This window comes from Bubalus kerabau, chromosome 1, assembly GCF_029407905.1.
Source record: "Bubalus kerabau isolate K-KA32 ecotype Philippines breed swamp buffalo chromosome 1, PCC_UOA_SB_1v2, whole genome shotgun sequence".
Lineage (NCBI taxonomy): Eukaryota > Metazoa > Chordata > Mammalia > Artiodactyla > Bovidae > Bubalus > Bubalus kerabau.
The window spans coordinates 379,425-393,601 of NC_073624.1; the positions used below are offsets into that span (position 1 = coordinate 379,425).

At 50.0% G+C, this 14,177-nt stretch overlaps 1 protein-coding gene across 6 annotated transcripts in view; it reads right to left on the bottom strand.

The window, feature by feature from the left end:
• PPP6R2 (protein phosphatase 6 regulatory subunit 2) overlaps window positions 1-14,177 on the bottom strand; it is a 61,059-nt gene that overhangs the window by 38,887 nt on the left and 7,995 nt on the right. For all 6 annotated transcript variants that reach the window (XM_055558569.1, XM_055558409.1, XM_055558328.1 and 3 more), the window contains one exon: window positions 6,277-6,403. The gene's annotated coding sequence lies outside the window, so the exon portion shown is untranslated. The remainder of the gene's footprint in view (window positions 1-6,276; window positions 6,404-14,177) is intronic.

A 14,177-nucleotide genomic window follows, 5' to 3' on the forward strand; every position in this document is an offset into this window, starting at 1 on the left:
CATGGGATTTTCCAGGCAAGAGTACTGGAGTGGGGTGCCATTGCCTTCTCCGGTAAGGCTAAATAGTTACTGACAAAACAGCTATAAAGCTAAGTGCAAGATTTAGAAAGGATTCATAAATTGGAGAGGCTTACTATAAAATAATCTGCAATTTACAAAAACATCTACAGGATTTCAGTAACAACAACAGAAAACAGACTCCCTCAGGGCCCCTCCGCCTCTCTGTCTGCAGCCTGACCTCAGCCTCACCCGTATCCACCGGTCTTCTTCATGGAGACAGCAAACCACCACCCACCACTCCCTCCCAGAATCACTACAAGACTGCTACTAAAACAAGCTTTGCATTATCCAGTAACATGATAAGGAATCCTAACATATCCTTTTTCCAAAAACTTGTTTATGCACTCTGGGCTGTGCCGGGTCTTGCCTCCTGCACAGGCTCTTCTCCACCTGCAGTGAGCAGGGGCTGCCCCTCAGCGCGCCGTGCGGGCTCCCCACTGTGGTGGCTCCTCTCGCTGCGGTGCACAGGCTCCCGGGCACGAGGGCTTCACACAATCTTAGCTGTTCCAAGGCCCATGGGATCTTCCCAGAGCAGGGATCAAAACTGTGTCTTCTGCATTGGCAGGCAGATTCTTTACCACTGAGCCACCAGGGAAGCCCTAGAATCCTAATATATCCTTCAATCACTACTCACATTTTTAAGTACAATAGAGCAGAGGTCAGAATTTTGGGGCATGTCAATCAGGAGAGGACATGCCTCTCCTGATTAGGACAGTTGTCCTACTGAAGGAAAGCAAAGATCCTATAAAGCTTGAAAAGTCAAACACCCATGAAAAAGGGTCTTAAGTTCAAGGTCACACACAAACACACAAAATAGAACGTGTAACTTTTAATCAGGAGTAAAACAAAAATAATCTATCCGACGGAAAATAGAAAAGGAGATATAAAAACAGGGAAGTACTAGTAAAGGAAAATGTGAAACAAAATGGTAGAAATTAATACTAACATACAGCACTGTAAATCAACTATACTTCAATAAAAATGAATTTTAAAAAAGAAATTAATCCTAATGATAATTTTAATAGTTGTATAATATATGGAATAAACTAATCAATGCAAAAGAATTTTCTCAGATTTAATTTCTAAAAAACAATCTCCAACAAAAGACACACACTTTAGGGGACTTCCCTGGTGGTCCAGTGGTTAAGAGATCTGCCTGCAAATTCAGGCGACACAGGTTCGATCCCTGGTCCAAGATCCCACATGCCACAAGGCAACTAAGCCTATGTACCACAGTTTCTGAGCCTGTGCTCCACAACGAGAAGAGCCCTGCAACAAGAAAACTGCCAGCCCAACTAGAGAGGAGTCTCTCCTGATCACAAATAGAGAAAGCCCATGAGCAGCAACGAAGACCCAATGCAGCCAAAAATAAATAAATTTAAAAAACAATTTTTTAAAGAAAAGCTCACCTTTGCTCATCTCACCTATTACATATAAACCAGCACTGTGACTAGAAATAAAACTAAATTACTCTCAAAGTCATTCACTTAAACTGACCATTAGCTCACTGGCCCACACCGCTACAGTTCTAGGTCATTCAACCAAAAATCTGTGTACTAACGTTCCTGAGCTTCGGTGACTAGCCACGCACTGTAAGAAACGGGTGATCTCAGCAGCGGCATCCCTGGAGAGTTCACAGCGACAGCCCCAGTTTAGGCGAGCGCATCTCATGGCCAAGGAACTGGTATAAAGTGGCTCTAGAACTGTCACTCGGGTAGCGGCTGCACACGTCTTTTCCAAACACTTCTTGTATCCCAACAACTCTGTGCTACCCTCCAAAGAGATGCTAGCATCCTCTTACTGCACCCTCGCCTACCAGAAGGCTAACTTTCCTTCCCAAGATGACCCAGAGGCCCGCCACTGACAGCTTGTCTTTAGAACAAGGCACTGGCTCACGACTGCGGCTCAGATCATGAGCTCCTTATAGTAAAATTCAGACTTAAAACTGAAGAAAGTAGGGAACACCACTAGGCCATTCAGGTATGAACTAAGTCAAATTCCTTAGGATTATACAGTGGAAGTAACAAATGGATTCAAGGGATAAGATCTGATCAACGGAGTGCCTGAAGAACTACGTAGAGGTTCGTAACACGGTACAGGAGGCGGTGAACAAAACCATCCCCAAGAAAAAGAAACGCAACAAGGCCACGTGGCTGTCTGAGGAGGCCTTACCAACAGCTGAGGAAAGAAGAGAAGCGAAAGGCAAGGGAGAAAAAGAAAGACATGCCATCTGAACGCAGAATTCCAATAGCAAAGAGAAAGAAGAAAGCCTCCTTTCCCCTGATGGCTCACACAGTAAAATATATGCCTGAAATGCAGGAGACCTGGGTTTGATGCCTGGGTCAGGAAGATCCCCTGGAGAAGGTGGCTACCCACTCCAGGGGAGAACCCCATGGACAGAGGAACCTAGTGGGCTACAGTTCATGGGGGTGCAAAGAGTTGGACATGACTGAGAGACTAACACTTTGACTTTGACTTTCAGCGAACAATGCAAAGAAACAGAGAAAAACAACAGAATGCGAAAGACTAGAGAGCTTTTCAAGGGAATTAGAGATACCAAGGGAACGCTTCACGTAAAAATGGGCACAATAAAGGACAGAAATGATATGGACCTAACAGAAGCAGAAGATACTAAGCAGAGGTGGAAAAAACACACAAAAGAACTCTACCAAAAAGATCTTGGTGACCTGGACGACCAGGATGGTGTGATCACTCACCTAGAGCCAGACATTCTGGAGTGTGAAGTCAAGCGGGCCTTCGGAAGCATCACTACCAACCAAACTACTGGAGGTGACAAAGTCCCAGCTGAGCTCTTTCAAACCCTAAAAGATGATGCTGTGAAAGTGCTGCACTCAATACGCCAGCAAATTTGGAAAAGTCAGTAGTGGCCACAGGGCTGGAAAAGGTCAGCTTTCATTCCAATCCCAAAGAAGGGCAACGCCAAAGAATGCTCAAACTACCACACAACTGCACTCATTTCATATGCTAGCAAAGTAATTCCCAATATCCTTCCAGCTAGGCTTCAACAGTACAGGAACTGAGAACTTTCAGAAGTACAAGCTGAATTCAGAAAAGGCAGAGGAACCAGAGATCAAATTTCCAACATCTGCTGGATCACAGAAAAAGCGAAAGAATTCCAGAAAAACATCTACTTCTGCTTCACTGACTATACTAAAGCCTTTGACTATGTTGATCACCACCAACTATGGAAAATTCTTAAAAACACGGGAATACCAGACCACCTTACCTGCCTCCTGAGAAACCCATAGAAGCAAAGAAACCAAGAAGCAAAACTTAGAACCGGACATGAAACACTGGACTGGTTCAAAATTTGAAAGGAGTACATCAAGGCTGTATACTGTCACCCTGCTTATTTAATTTATATGCAGAGTACATCATGCAAAATGCCGGGCTGGATGAAGCATACATAAGCTGGAATCAAGACTGCTGGGAGAAATATCAATAACGTCAGGTATGTAGATGACACCACCCTTATGGCAGAAAGTGAAGGGGAACTGAAGAGCCTCTTGATGAAAATTAAAGAGGAGGGTGAAAAAGCTGGCTTAAAACTCAACATTCAAAAGACTACGATCATGACATCCAGTCCCGTCACTTCGTGGCAAATAGATAGGGAAAAAAATGGAAACAGTGACAGACTTTATTTTCTTGAGCTCCAAAATCACTGCAGATGGTGATTGCAGCCATGAAATTAAAAGTTATTCTTGCACCCTGGAAGAAAAGCTATGACAAACCTAGACAGCATATTAAAAAGCAGAAACATTACTTTGCCAACAAAGGTCTGTATAGTCAAAGCTATGGTTTTTCCAGTGGCCATGTATGGATGTGAGAGCTGGACTATAAAGAAAGTGGGGCACCAAAGAATTGATGCTTTTGAACTGGTGCTGGAGAAGATTCCAGAGTCCCCTTGGACAGCAAGATCAAACCAGTCAATCCTAAAGGATATCAACCCTGAATATTAATTGGAAGGACTAATGCTGAAGCTCCAATCCTTTGGCCACCTGATGGGAAGAGCTGACTCACTGGAAAAAACCCTGACGCTGGGAAAGACAGGACAGGAGGATAAAGGGTGACAGAGGATGGGACGGTTGGATGGCGTCACCAACTCGATGGACACGAGTGTGAGCAAACAGGAAGATAGTGAAGGACAAGAAAGCCTGGAATGTTGCCGTTCATGGAGTCGCAAGGAGTTGGATGTGACTGAGCGACTGAACAACTGGCCTGTGAAGTGGCGTGGTGACTCGAGATATCTCTGGTTATACCTGAGCTCCAACACACTACAAGCATTCCTGTCACATCCTGACAACGCCCTCCAGTCTCTCTGGAATGCCAAGCAAAGTATTACCATTACCCTCCAGACTCCTATCCAACAGCCAGTGAAGAAACTTCAAGTGCTGCTGCTTGTTTGACTTTTTCTGGTTAGTAGAACCATCAGACAGAAGGCAGCTTCCAAAGAGAAACGCTGCCCATACAACCACGCAGTTCCATGAACAGAGCCCTTCAGAAACGGACATTCTGTGGTCGAGACTGTTGCTAAGAGAAAAGGAGCCTCCGACCACAGGTCAGTCCAGCGCTGGCTCTGCTGGGGGACCTGGCCTCCTGTGTGTCGTGTCCTCACCTGAAAACTCGGACAAGGAGCACCGCCAAGGAGGGCTGCTGTGAGGGTGACTCGAGCTGCCCTCTGGGTGAGGAGCCCGGAACAGGACTGGCACGGCCTCTCCTCAGACGTACTGATGGCAGAGAGGAGGAAACAGAGACACGGCCACCGTGCTGCCGAGGCTGGGCGCAGCAGCGGCCGGGGGAGGCACAGCTTGCCCAAGGGAGCGGACCAGAGCCTCTCCCGGAGCCAGCTTCAGTGGCATCACGGTGCAGCTGAAGGTGGGCATGAGGGAAGTTCTGCACTGCGCAGTCAACAGATGCTGTAAGCGAGGAGGGTTCTGAGCCTCCCTGAGAGTCAGTAGTTAAACATTTATCAACACACCACTGAAACCTCACTGGTCTGGAAAAAAATGACAAGGCAAGTCCATGGAGAGCAGTGAATACCTGCACGATCAATCAATCCACAAACAAGATCATGTTTATACTGGACATAGTCCACCGGGGGCGGCAGGAGGGAGACCCAGGGAAAGGGAGTGGCTGGCAGGAACAGATGAGTAAAAATCTAACATCAGAAGTGAAAAGAAGAAATAACCACAAACACAAAGGCAAGTTCAAATGATTACCGGAGAATAGTTTACCTAAGACCATGCTGAACCATCTGGACTCTGCAAACCCACAGTCGAGCCCTGTCAGATGCAGAACTGGCCAGAACCTGCCTCCAGAAGAGGGTGGACATGAGTCTGAGCAAACTCCGGGAGACAGTGAAGGACAGGGAAGCCCGGTGTGCTGCAGCCCGTGGTGTCGAAGAGTCGGACATGACTTAGAGACTGAAGAACAAGTCTCTTTCGACTTCTGAAGAGATGGCTTAATTTTTTTTTTAAGTTTTATTTATTTACTTAGCTGGCTGCAATGGGTCTTAGTTGTGGCACTCGAAATCTTGGCTGCATCGTGAGGGATCTTGCATCACAGCGTGCGGACTCTCAGTGCAGTGAGCAGACTCTCAACGCAGTGCGCGGGTTTAGTGGCTCCACAGCATGTGGAATCTTTGTTCCCGGACCAGGGATTGAACATCTGTCCCCTTTATTGCATAGTGGATTCTTGCCCACTGGACAAGCAGGGAAGTCCTCTTGGCTTGATTAAGCACTGAAGCACACACAAGAAGTTGTAAATACCGTAATTCATCCAAGATCTGACTGGATTGCAGTGGGAGGGCTTTCAGGAGCTTCTGCTCCTGTGGAGGCACGAGTCCTTCCCTCCCTTTCCGGCGCCTGTATGGACTGTGCTCTGACGCTGACCGTGCTCACGCCTAAGCCCGCGCCACCTGCTCCGCACGAGTGACACAGAGCACTCGCCACGCAACACACACACGACTTGGCTGTTTTATTTGGGTTACACTTTGGCTTAGAGAGGCCACGTCACTTTTCCACAACACAGCACCTCAAAACCAGAAACACAAGGGTCAAAGAAACCCCAAAAGTCAGGAGATCATATACACAGCTTCAAAACTAAAATTTTTGTTGTCATCCATCCTTGAATGTCTCCTCATACCGCGTATTTGTATACACCACACAATTAACGAGAATCAAAAACAATTCTTACCTTCTATGGAAACTCCTTCTTTAAATTTTATATTTAGGCAAAATATAAAAACATTTGGGATTTTTTCTTGGAGTATATGCAACTTTAAGAAAAAATTTTTCATTCAGTAGATGTATAATCTCTTCACCTGAAAAATAAGAGAGGAAAAAAAACTTAAGTTCTACATCTTTAAAGTCAACTCACCAAAATGATACAGAAAAGGAAAACAAAAGTCATTACCTTAACTGAGAATCAGATAATCAGAACAATTCATGACCAAGGATCTAAAAACTCCCCTGTCCTTGCCTGCTCTGCAGGGACTGGTGCCCGCGCCACACGCCCACCCTCCAGCTGGTCAGCCAGCTCAATGGCCGGGGCGCAGCCATGAGCAGGGTCTCTGTGTCCACTTGCAGGCCTACACTACCAACACCAACACACACACATCCGGACAAGATGACAAGACCACGTCCCTCACGGCTTCCAGAAAAAAGTGTTCCAGAGTGTTCCAGGTGGGATTGCTAGACAGCATCTGCAAGCAACGTGACTAGCAATCCTCGGAGAAAATCCTGACTTCAAGGCGTGCAGCAAAAACGGACCAAGAGAGCCCTGGGCTGTTCACTCTGCACGAAAGTCATGATTTTACCACTTGAAAATCATACTTACGCAATAAGGAGGGATGACCATTCTAGAATATAAGAGCCTTAAGAGACTGATTCATCAAATACAATATTTAAATCTTGTTTGGGTCCAATTAAAATGAATCAACTTGAAGAGTGTATTTTTGATGCTATTGGGGAAATCTAAATACAGACTGGTATTAGCACTAAGGAATTAATGTACATCTCTTAGTTGTAAAAATAACATGGTCACTTGTTTTTAAAAATAAAAACCTCCCTTATCTGGCAGAAAAAATGAAGTATTCATGAGTGAAATGATATTATTTTTTGGATTTACTTTTAAAACACTTTACCAAAACACAAGAGCCAAACAAATTTTAAAGGTGTCAGAGAGAAGAACACCACCAACAAAAAAAAAACTGGCGAAGTGCTGATCACCGATTAAGCTGGGAAATGAGCACAAGGGTATTCAGTGTTTTCTGGTGTATTTTTAAATTTCATATAAAAAGAAAAAAAAAGTACTTGGAGTTGTGCTAGTAAACCAGCAGTAAGTCAATGTCATATCCTAAGACAGGAAACTAGTTTTTAAAACTGAGAAACAGAACAAAGGACCCTTCCTTTAAAATTGAGTCAGGAGGTCCAAAGGGGAGCCCTCACCCAGCACTACCGATCACAGACTCCCATGGAGGAAGGCTTCCCATTTGCCCAGCAACTCAGTCAGTAACAAACCGTCAGCACCCTGAACTCTCATTTCCTCCAAGGGACTTTTGTTCAAGAGTACCTCCCAACTTCCTCCTTTTTCTCTACATAGAAACCTTCATCTTCTTTGTTTGGGAGACTTGCCTATGGCTTTTGTTATTGCTTGGTTGTCCTGAACTGCTTTTCTCCAACTCCCACCCAATTCAAAATTGGCTTTTCAGCACTTCACAGTTTCAAAACAAAGAACTATCTCTATAAAGGCCCTCAGACCTGTTTATTCTGCCTCTGAACAGGGTGCTTTTATAACACTGCAACTTCTTGACACATTCTCCTCAGTGTGAGCTGGAGGAAGCCCAACAACTGGGACATGGGGGTGCAGCCGGGACATAGGGGGGTGCGGCCGGGATGTGGGGGGGTGCAGCCAGGGAATGGGGGGTGCAGCTGGGACATGGTGGGGGGTGCAGCCGGGACATGAGGGTTGCAGCCGGGACATGGGGGGTGCAGCCGGGGAACAGGGGGTGCAGCCGTGGAACGGGGGGTGCAGCCGGGGAATGGGTGCAGCTGGGACATGGGGGTGCCGCCGGGACATGGTAGGGGGTGCCGCCGGGACATGAGGGGTGCAGCCGGGAAACAGGGGTGCATCCGGGGAATGGGGCGTGCAGCCGGGACGTGGGGGGTGCAGCCAGGACATGGGAGGTACAGCCAGGGAACGGGGGGTGCAGCCAGGACGTGGGGGTGCCACTGAGACATGGTGGGGGGTGCAGCCGGGGCATAAGGAGTGCAGCCAGGGAACGGGGGGGTGCAGCCGGGGAACGGGGGGTGCAGCCGGGACATGGGGGTGCCTCCAGGACATGGTGGGGGTGCAGCCGGGGTGTGAGGGATGCAGCCGGGGAATGGGGGATGCAGCCAGGGCATGGCGGGAGGTGCAGCTGGGGAACGGGGTGGGGGGCCATGCAGCTGGGGCACAGGGGGTGCAGCCAGGGAACGGGGTGGGGGAGAGGGTGTGCAGCCGAGGAACGGGAGATGAGGCTCCTCAGCAGGCAGGGACCCTGAGCACGCACCCCATGCTCACACTGCCTGGCAGCGCCACCCTCTCCCATGCCCTCCCTCCCAAGGCAGGCACCCTGTCCTCCTGCTCAGACCACAGCAGGCTCTCAGATCTCATTGGCAGCCTGATTTTCCTGTGACCCCTTTCTCCCAAGCCCTACCCCACCTCCTTCCTTAAACACACGTATTCCCTGAGGTCCACACAGGCACCCCAAACTGGAAGGGGGCAGCACTCTCACAGGCCCCAGCACTCCCTTCTGTGCCTCCTGATGCCTTCACTCAAGGATCTGTTTTTGATATTTTTGCTTCTAGCCGAGATGAAACAACAAGGACCAGATTCACAAATGAAACGGCTCTCAGGACACTGGCTATCTGGCAGGGAAAACAGTGATCCTCAAGGAGGGAACAAGAGGAGCCCATTAACTGCCAAGCTTCCTGCCTGACAAGAGTTCTGGGTCACAGCAGAGGAACCAGGTGGGTCCAGCAGTCCCCGAGGGGAAGAAAGAGCGCTGGGAGTCCAGGGGGCAAGGCGCGAGCGTTGCCAAGCAGAGCACAGGATGAGACAGAGGCGCAGAGAGCGGAGGATGTGCCTGCTCTGGCCAGGTACTGCTCAGCCCAAGCAGCCAAGCCAAGGGTTAGAAGAACGATCCTCCAAGTTCACACGGGTCAAGGAGAGGTACTCCTCCTCCCAGTCACAGTGGCTATTTCCCTAACTTCAAGACACTGCACAAAGTATTCAGAAGACTTCTGCTTCACTGGTGGGGCAACATGAGACCTGGACTCAACACGACTGTGGTCCCACCTGACAAAGCCTAAAAGCCAGACCCACAGAATCTAGCTTAGTTGGTAAAGAATCCGCCTGCAATGCAGGAGACCCCGGTTCGATTCCTGGGTTGGGAAGATCTGCTGGTGAAGGGAACAGCTACCCACTCAAGTATTCTGGCCTGGAGAATTCCATGGACAGAGGAGCCTGGCACGTTACCGTCCATGGGGTTGCAAAGAGTCGGACACAACTGAGTGACTTTCACTTCACTTCACAGAATTAAACTCTTTCCAAGTAATTTAACAACATTCCAGACAGAGGTCAAGAATATTTATAGAAAACAAAAATACCCAGCATCCAACAAGATAAAAGTCACAGTATCTTGGCATCCAATCAAAAATGACCAGATATGCAAGGAAGCGGGAAAACACAAACCATAATCCACCCAGAAATAACACAGACAGTAAAATTAATAGACAAGGACATTAAGCAGTTGTTCTAACTGTATTCCATATGTTCAAAAACCTAGAGGGAAGATGAGACATGTTAAAGAGAGACGTGAAAGATATACAAAGACCCAAAGAGAATCACAAACAGACTCTCAATCCAGCAAAAGGCAGGAAGAGAGGACAAGGCCCCAAGAGCACACGCTGAGCCCTGACCGCAGGCCACGCCGGGCGCCGCTGCACTCTCAGCGCACCCCTGCTCCCCCGCCCGCCCTGCACTATTTCCCGACTCACTGCCAGCCTCTGCAGCGGACATCTCGGCACATGGGCCTCTGCCTGAAACGCCCTCCCTCCACCTTCCTTACCTGGCAAATTCCTATCTGCCCCTCAAATTCAAAATTCAAAGACAATCACTTTTATCAGGCTTTCTTGAGTCCTTCCTCAGCACTATTGCAAGAGAATCAACATGCTGTAATCTAGTTTTAAGTATTTTTTATTTATCTTCAATCATGAAAAAAATATTTAAAATATTAAAAAGTCCAGAAAAAAATATAAAAATATCCACGTATTGAGATCTAATAAATGTTAACTATTTGCTTACATATGGAGACCGTATTAGTCGCTCAGTCGTGTCCGACCCTGGGTGACGCCATGGACTGTAGCCCACCAGGCTCCCCTGTCCATGGGATTCTCCAGGCAACAATCCTGGAGCGGGATGCCATTCCCTTCTCCAGGGGATAGCATCAACCCAGGGATCAAACCTGGGTCTCCCGCATTGTGGGTAGATCCTTTACTGTCTGAGGCACCATGGAAGACCACTGACATATGCCACCTACTTAAAAAAATGTTTCTAGGAGTTCCCTGGTGGCATGGAGGGTAAGAATCTGCGCCACAGAGACCCGCCCCAGCAAGGCCCTGGGGGGCACCCGCCCCAGCACACAGATGAGACTGGCAGGCAGTGCCTGCCTGGACCTGCTCTCAGCACCGCGCTCCTGGGAGAACCAAAACCAAGGCGGCAGGCAGGCACGCTCGCGCCTAGGCTGCGCCTGTCACTCCGGCTACACCGGGTCCTCGTCGCTGCGCGTGGGCCCTGTCAAGCAGCGGTGAGTGGGTGCTGCCCTCCAAGTGCGGTGCAGGCTTCTCGGTGCGGCGGGCTCTCTCGCCCAGGAGCGCGGGCTCCAGGGCGCAGAGCTTCAGGAGTTGTGGCACACGGGCTTAGTTGCTCCAAGGCATGTGGGATCTTAGTTCCCAGACCAGGAATCGAACCCGTGTCCTCTGCATAGGCAGGTGGATTCTTAACCACTGGACTACCAGGAAAGTCTCTAGGCTGAGACCCTGGAAGGAAAAGTAATGTTAAACAGGCAGCTAAAAAGCAGTGCCAAATAGGCAGAAAAACTCCCCAACAGCACGAGGGTAGAAACCGGGGCAATGAACAGAGCTGAGTCCAAACAAGAGCACAAAAGGACTAATTTAAGGAACACTGATGCAGGGTGACGCCTACCCTAAGAAGCAACAGGAGCCGCTGTCATGGGGGCCTTATTACTAAGGGCCGGCAGCCCGTGAGCCAAGTACAACTCAGTGTAGTGGGGAATCCGCCACCAAGCCCGCCACCAAGAACCCAGGTCACAAGTGAGACTGCAGAGGCCGCAATCGTGACAGGACCAGACCAAGGCCACGAGGTTACTGTCAGCTCTCGAACGGGAGCCCAAGCTGTCTGACAGCAAAGTCCATGCTCTCAGTCTCTACATGATACCAGACTCTGGCCCAGATTCTAGTTGATACAGGAGGAAAGAGGCCTCACAGAAGGGGCAGTAGGCTGAGGCAGATGGAATGGAAGCAAAGGCACGACCCAGGGCGTCACCCAGCGAGCCCCCGGAGTAGAGCGCCCAGGGCCTTCACCGTGACGAGCTGGGGTCAGGCAGTGGCCACGGCGCACGACCTTCTGAGTGTGCTCAACACCAACGAACTGCACCCTTTACAAGAGTGGATCTCACAGGACAGGAATTACATCTTCATGAAAAACACGCACACTCAGTGGGCTGACAGGCAGGAGTCAAGTTCCCAGAGGAGAGCAGACCAGAGGCGCCAAGGCCCCAGGAGCCACAGCTCGCCCCCCAGCGAGAAGGCAGCTCTGTGGTGCCCCCCGAGGAGAGGCTGGGGGGCTGGGAGAGAGCCCGCAGGACTGAACTCAGGAGGCAGGGCGGCGACGGCTCCCATGAGGAAACCTGCTGGAGCTCTATCTGCTCCTTTGAAGTTACTGACCACAAACCTCATGTGCACAGAGAACACAGCCCGGCGAGCCTACTTCCTCTTGGAGCGAGCTTGCCTCCCCTGAGACGACTGGGACAGATGCTGGACAGACACGAACTCTGCACAACCCCTCGCATCAAAAAGCAAGGCTCCCTGCCCAGGACCCCCAGTCACCACAGGTGGGGAGCGATGGGGCGGGTCCAAGTCTCAGCTCCGAGAGGCCTCACGGCCTCTGCTCTCGCCCCCGAGGAGCCCTGTAGCCGGTGCAAAGAAGCACTTCCAGCCTCCCTAAGGCTGACTGAACCCTGGAGAGCCCCGGCTCGCGAGGAGGCCCAGCTCCACACACACAGCAGACAGGAGCCAGCGCCACCCAAACTGGGTTCAACCCAACTCAGGAAAAACAGTCCTTTGATTCCTTCTGCTCCCTCGAAACCCTTCAACATCCTTACCCCCTAATTCACAGAAAAAGCACACGGTCTCAAGTGGGAACCCTCCAGTCTTCCTGCAGGTTTGGCTCACCAAATCTGCAACCCCCATCACAGTCCCTGCCCCCGCCATTACAGCACAAAAAGGGCCTTGCTCCCGCCAAGACAGCCACTGCACCCGCACGCTCAAGCCTGCCCTTCACACCGCTCGTCTGCCTGTCTCCCCTCACTCACTGTGCACACGCACAGGCGTGCACACCCCACCCCACAGACGCTTCTCCGATCCTGCTCACAGCAATGCTTCCCCGAGGGACGCTGGCTCGCGCCGTCCCCTCCCATCCAGCTCCTGCGCCCACCACGCCATTAGACTGTTGCCATTAAGGAAGTCAGTGCCCACCCAGGACTGCCCCCTCAGCATCTCCCAGCCTGACACGGTGGAAGTAACACCATGTCGTAGCTTCCCTGACACCATACCCTGCAGGGTCCTGCGGCCCCCAGAGCCACTCTCTGTCAGCTCCCACTTCGTCTGCTCAGTCCACCAGCGGGCACCTCCCAGCGTCAGTCCTATCTCCCTCCCTGCCCTCTGCTGCACAGGTTCAGAAGTGTAGCTCCCTGAGTTCTGGGTCTAGAAAAACTGGAGCAGCTATATCACACTAATCTCCCTGCTGATAATAAGTATAAACTCTAAACAAAACATAAAAACAGCTATTTGAAGATACCAGAGACCACTCAAAAACATGCAGTAAGTGGGGGGAACACAGTCACCGAAAGAAGAGCGAACCCCATGAGCTCTACACTGAAGAGCTCCTGACGCAGCGTCGACCACAGGAGAGAGGTCCGATTTCAGGGCTACCAGGACGGCTGAAACAGAATGGGAAAATCAAAAAGAGAAGTGCACGCGTGTGCTCAGGCATGTCCAACTCTATGAGAGTGAAAGTGAAAGTCAGTCGTGTCCGACTGTGTGTGACCCCATGGACTATAGAATCCATGGAATTCTCCAGGCCAGAATACTGGAGTGGGTTCCCTTCTCCAGGGGACCTTCCCAACCCAGGGATCAAACCCAGGTCTTCCACACTTGCAGGCGGATTCTTGACCGGTTGAGCCACCAGGAAAGCCCAAGAATACTGCAGTGGGTAGCCTATCCCTTCTCCAGGGGATCTTCCCAACCCAGGGATCAAACCCAGGTCTCCCGCATTACAGGCGGGTTTTTTACCAGCTAAGTCCAACTCAGTAAGACCCCACAGACGTCAGCCCATTAGGCTTCTCTGTCTGTGGGATTTCCCAGGCAAGAATACTAGTGTGGGTTGCCATTCTCTTCCCCAGGGGATCTTCCCAACCCAGGGATCGAACCTGCATGTCCTGCATTTGCAGGCCAATTCTTTACCATTGAGCCACCAGGGAAGCCCAAGACGAATAAGGTCTGAGGACTGGATGTAAAACATGGTGACTACAGTTAATAACGAGGCACTGAAATCTGCTAAGACAGAACTGAAATGTTCTTAGCATATGTGTCCGTGTGTATGTCCGTGTGTACACATAGTAAGACAGTGTAACTGTGAGAGTTAGCTAGGCGGGAAGAATCCCTTCACGGTGTTCACATTCATCAGATCATCACAACGTCCTTTTAATATATTACATTTTTATTTGTCAATTACACCTTGATGAAGCTGGGGGA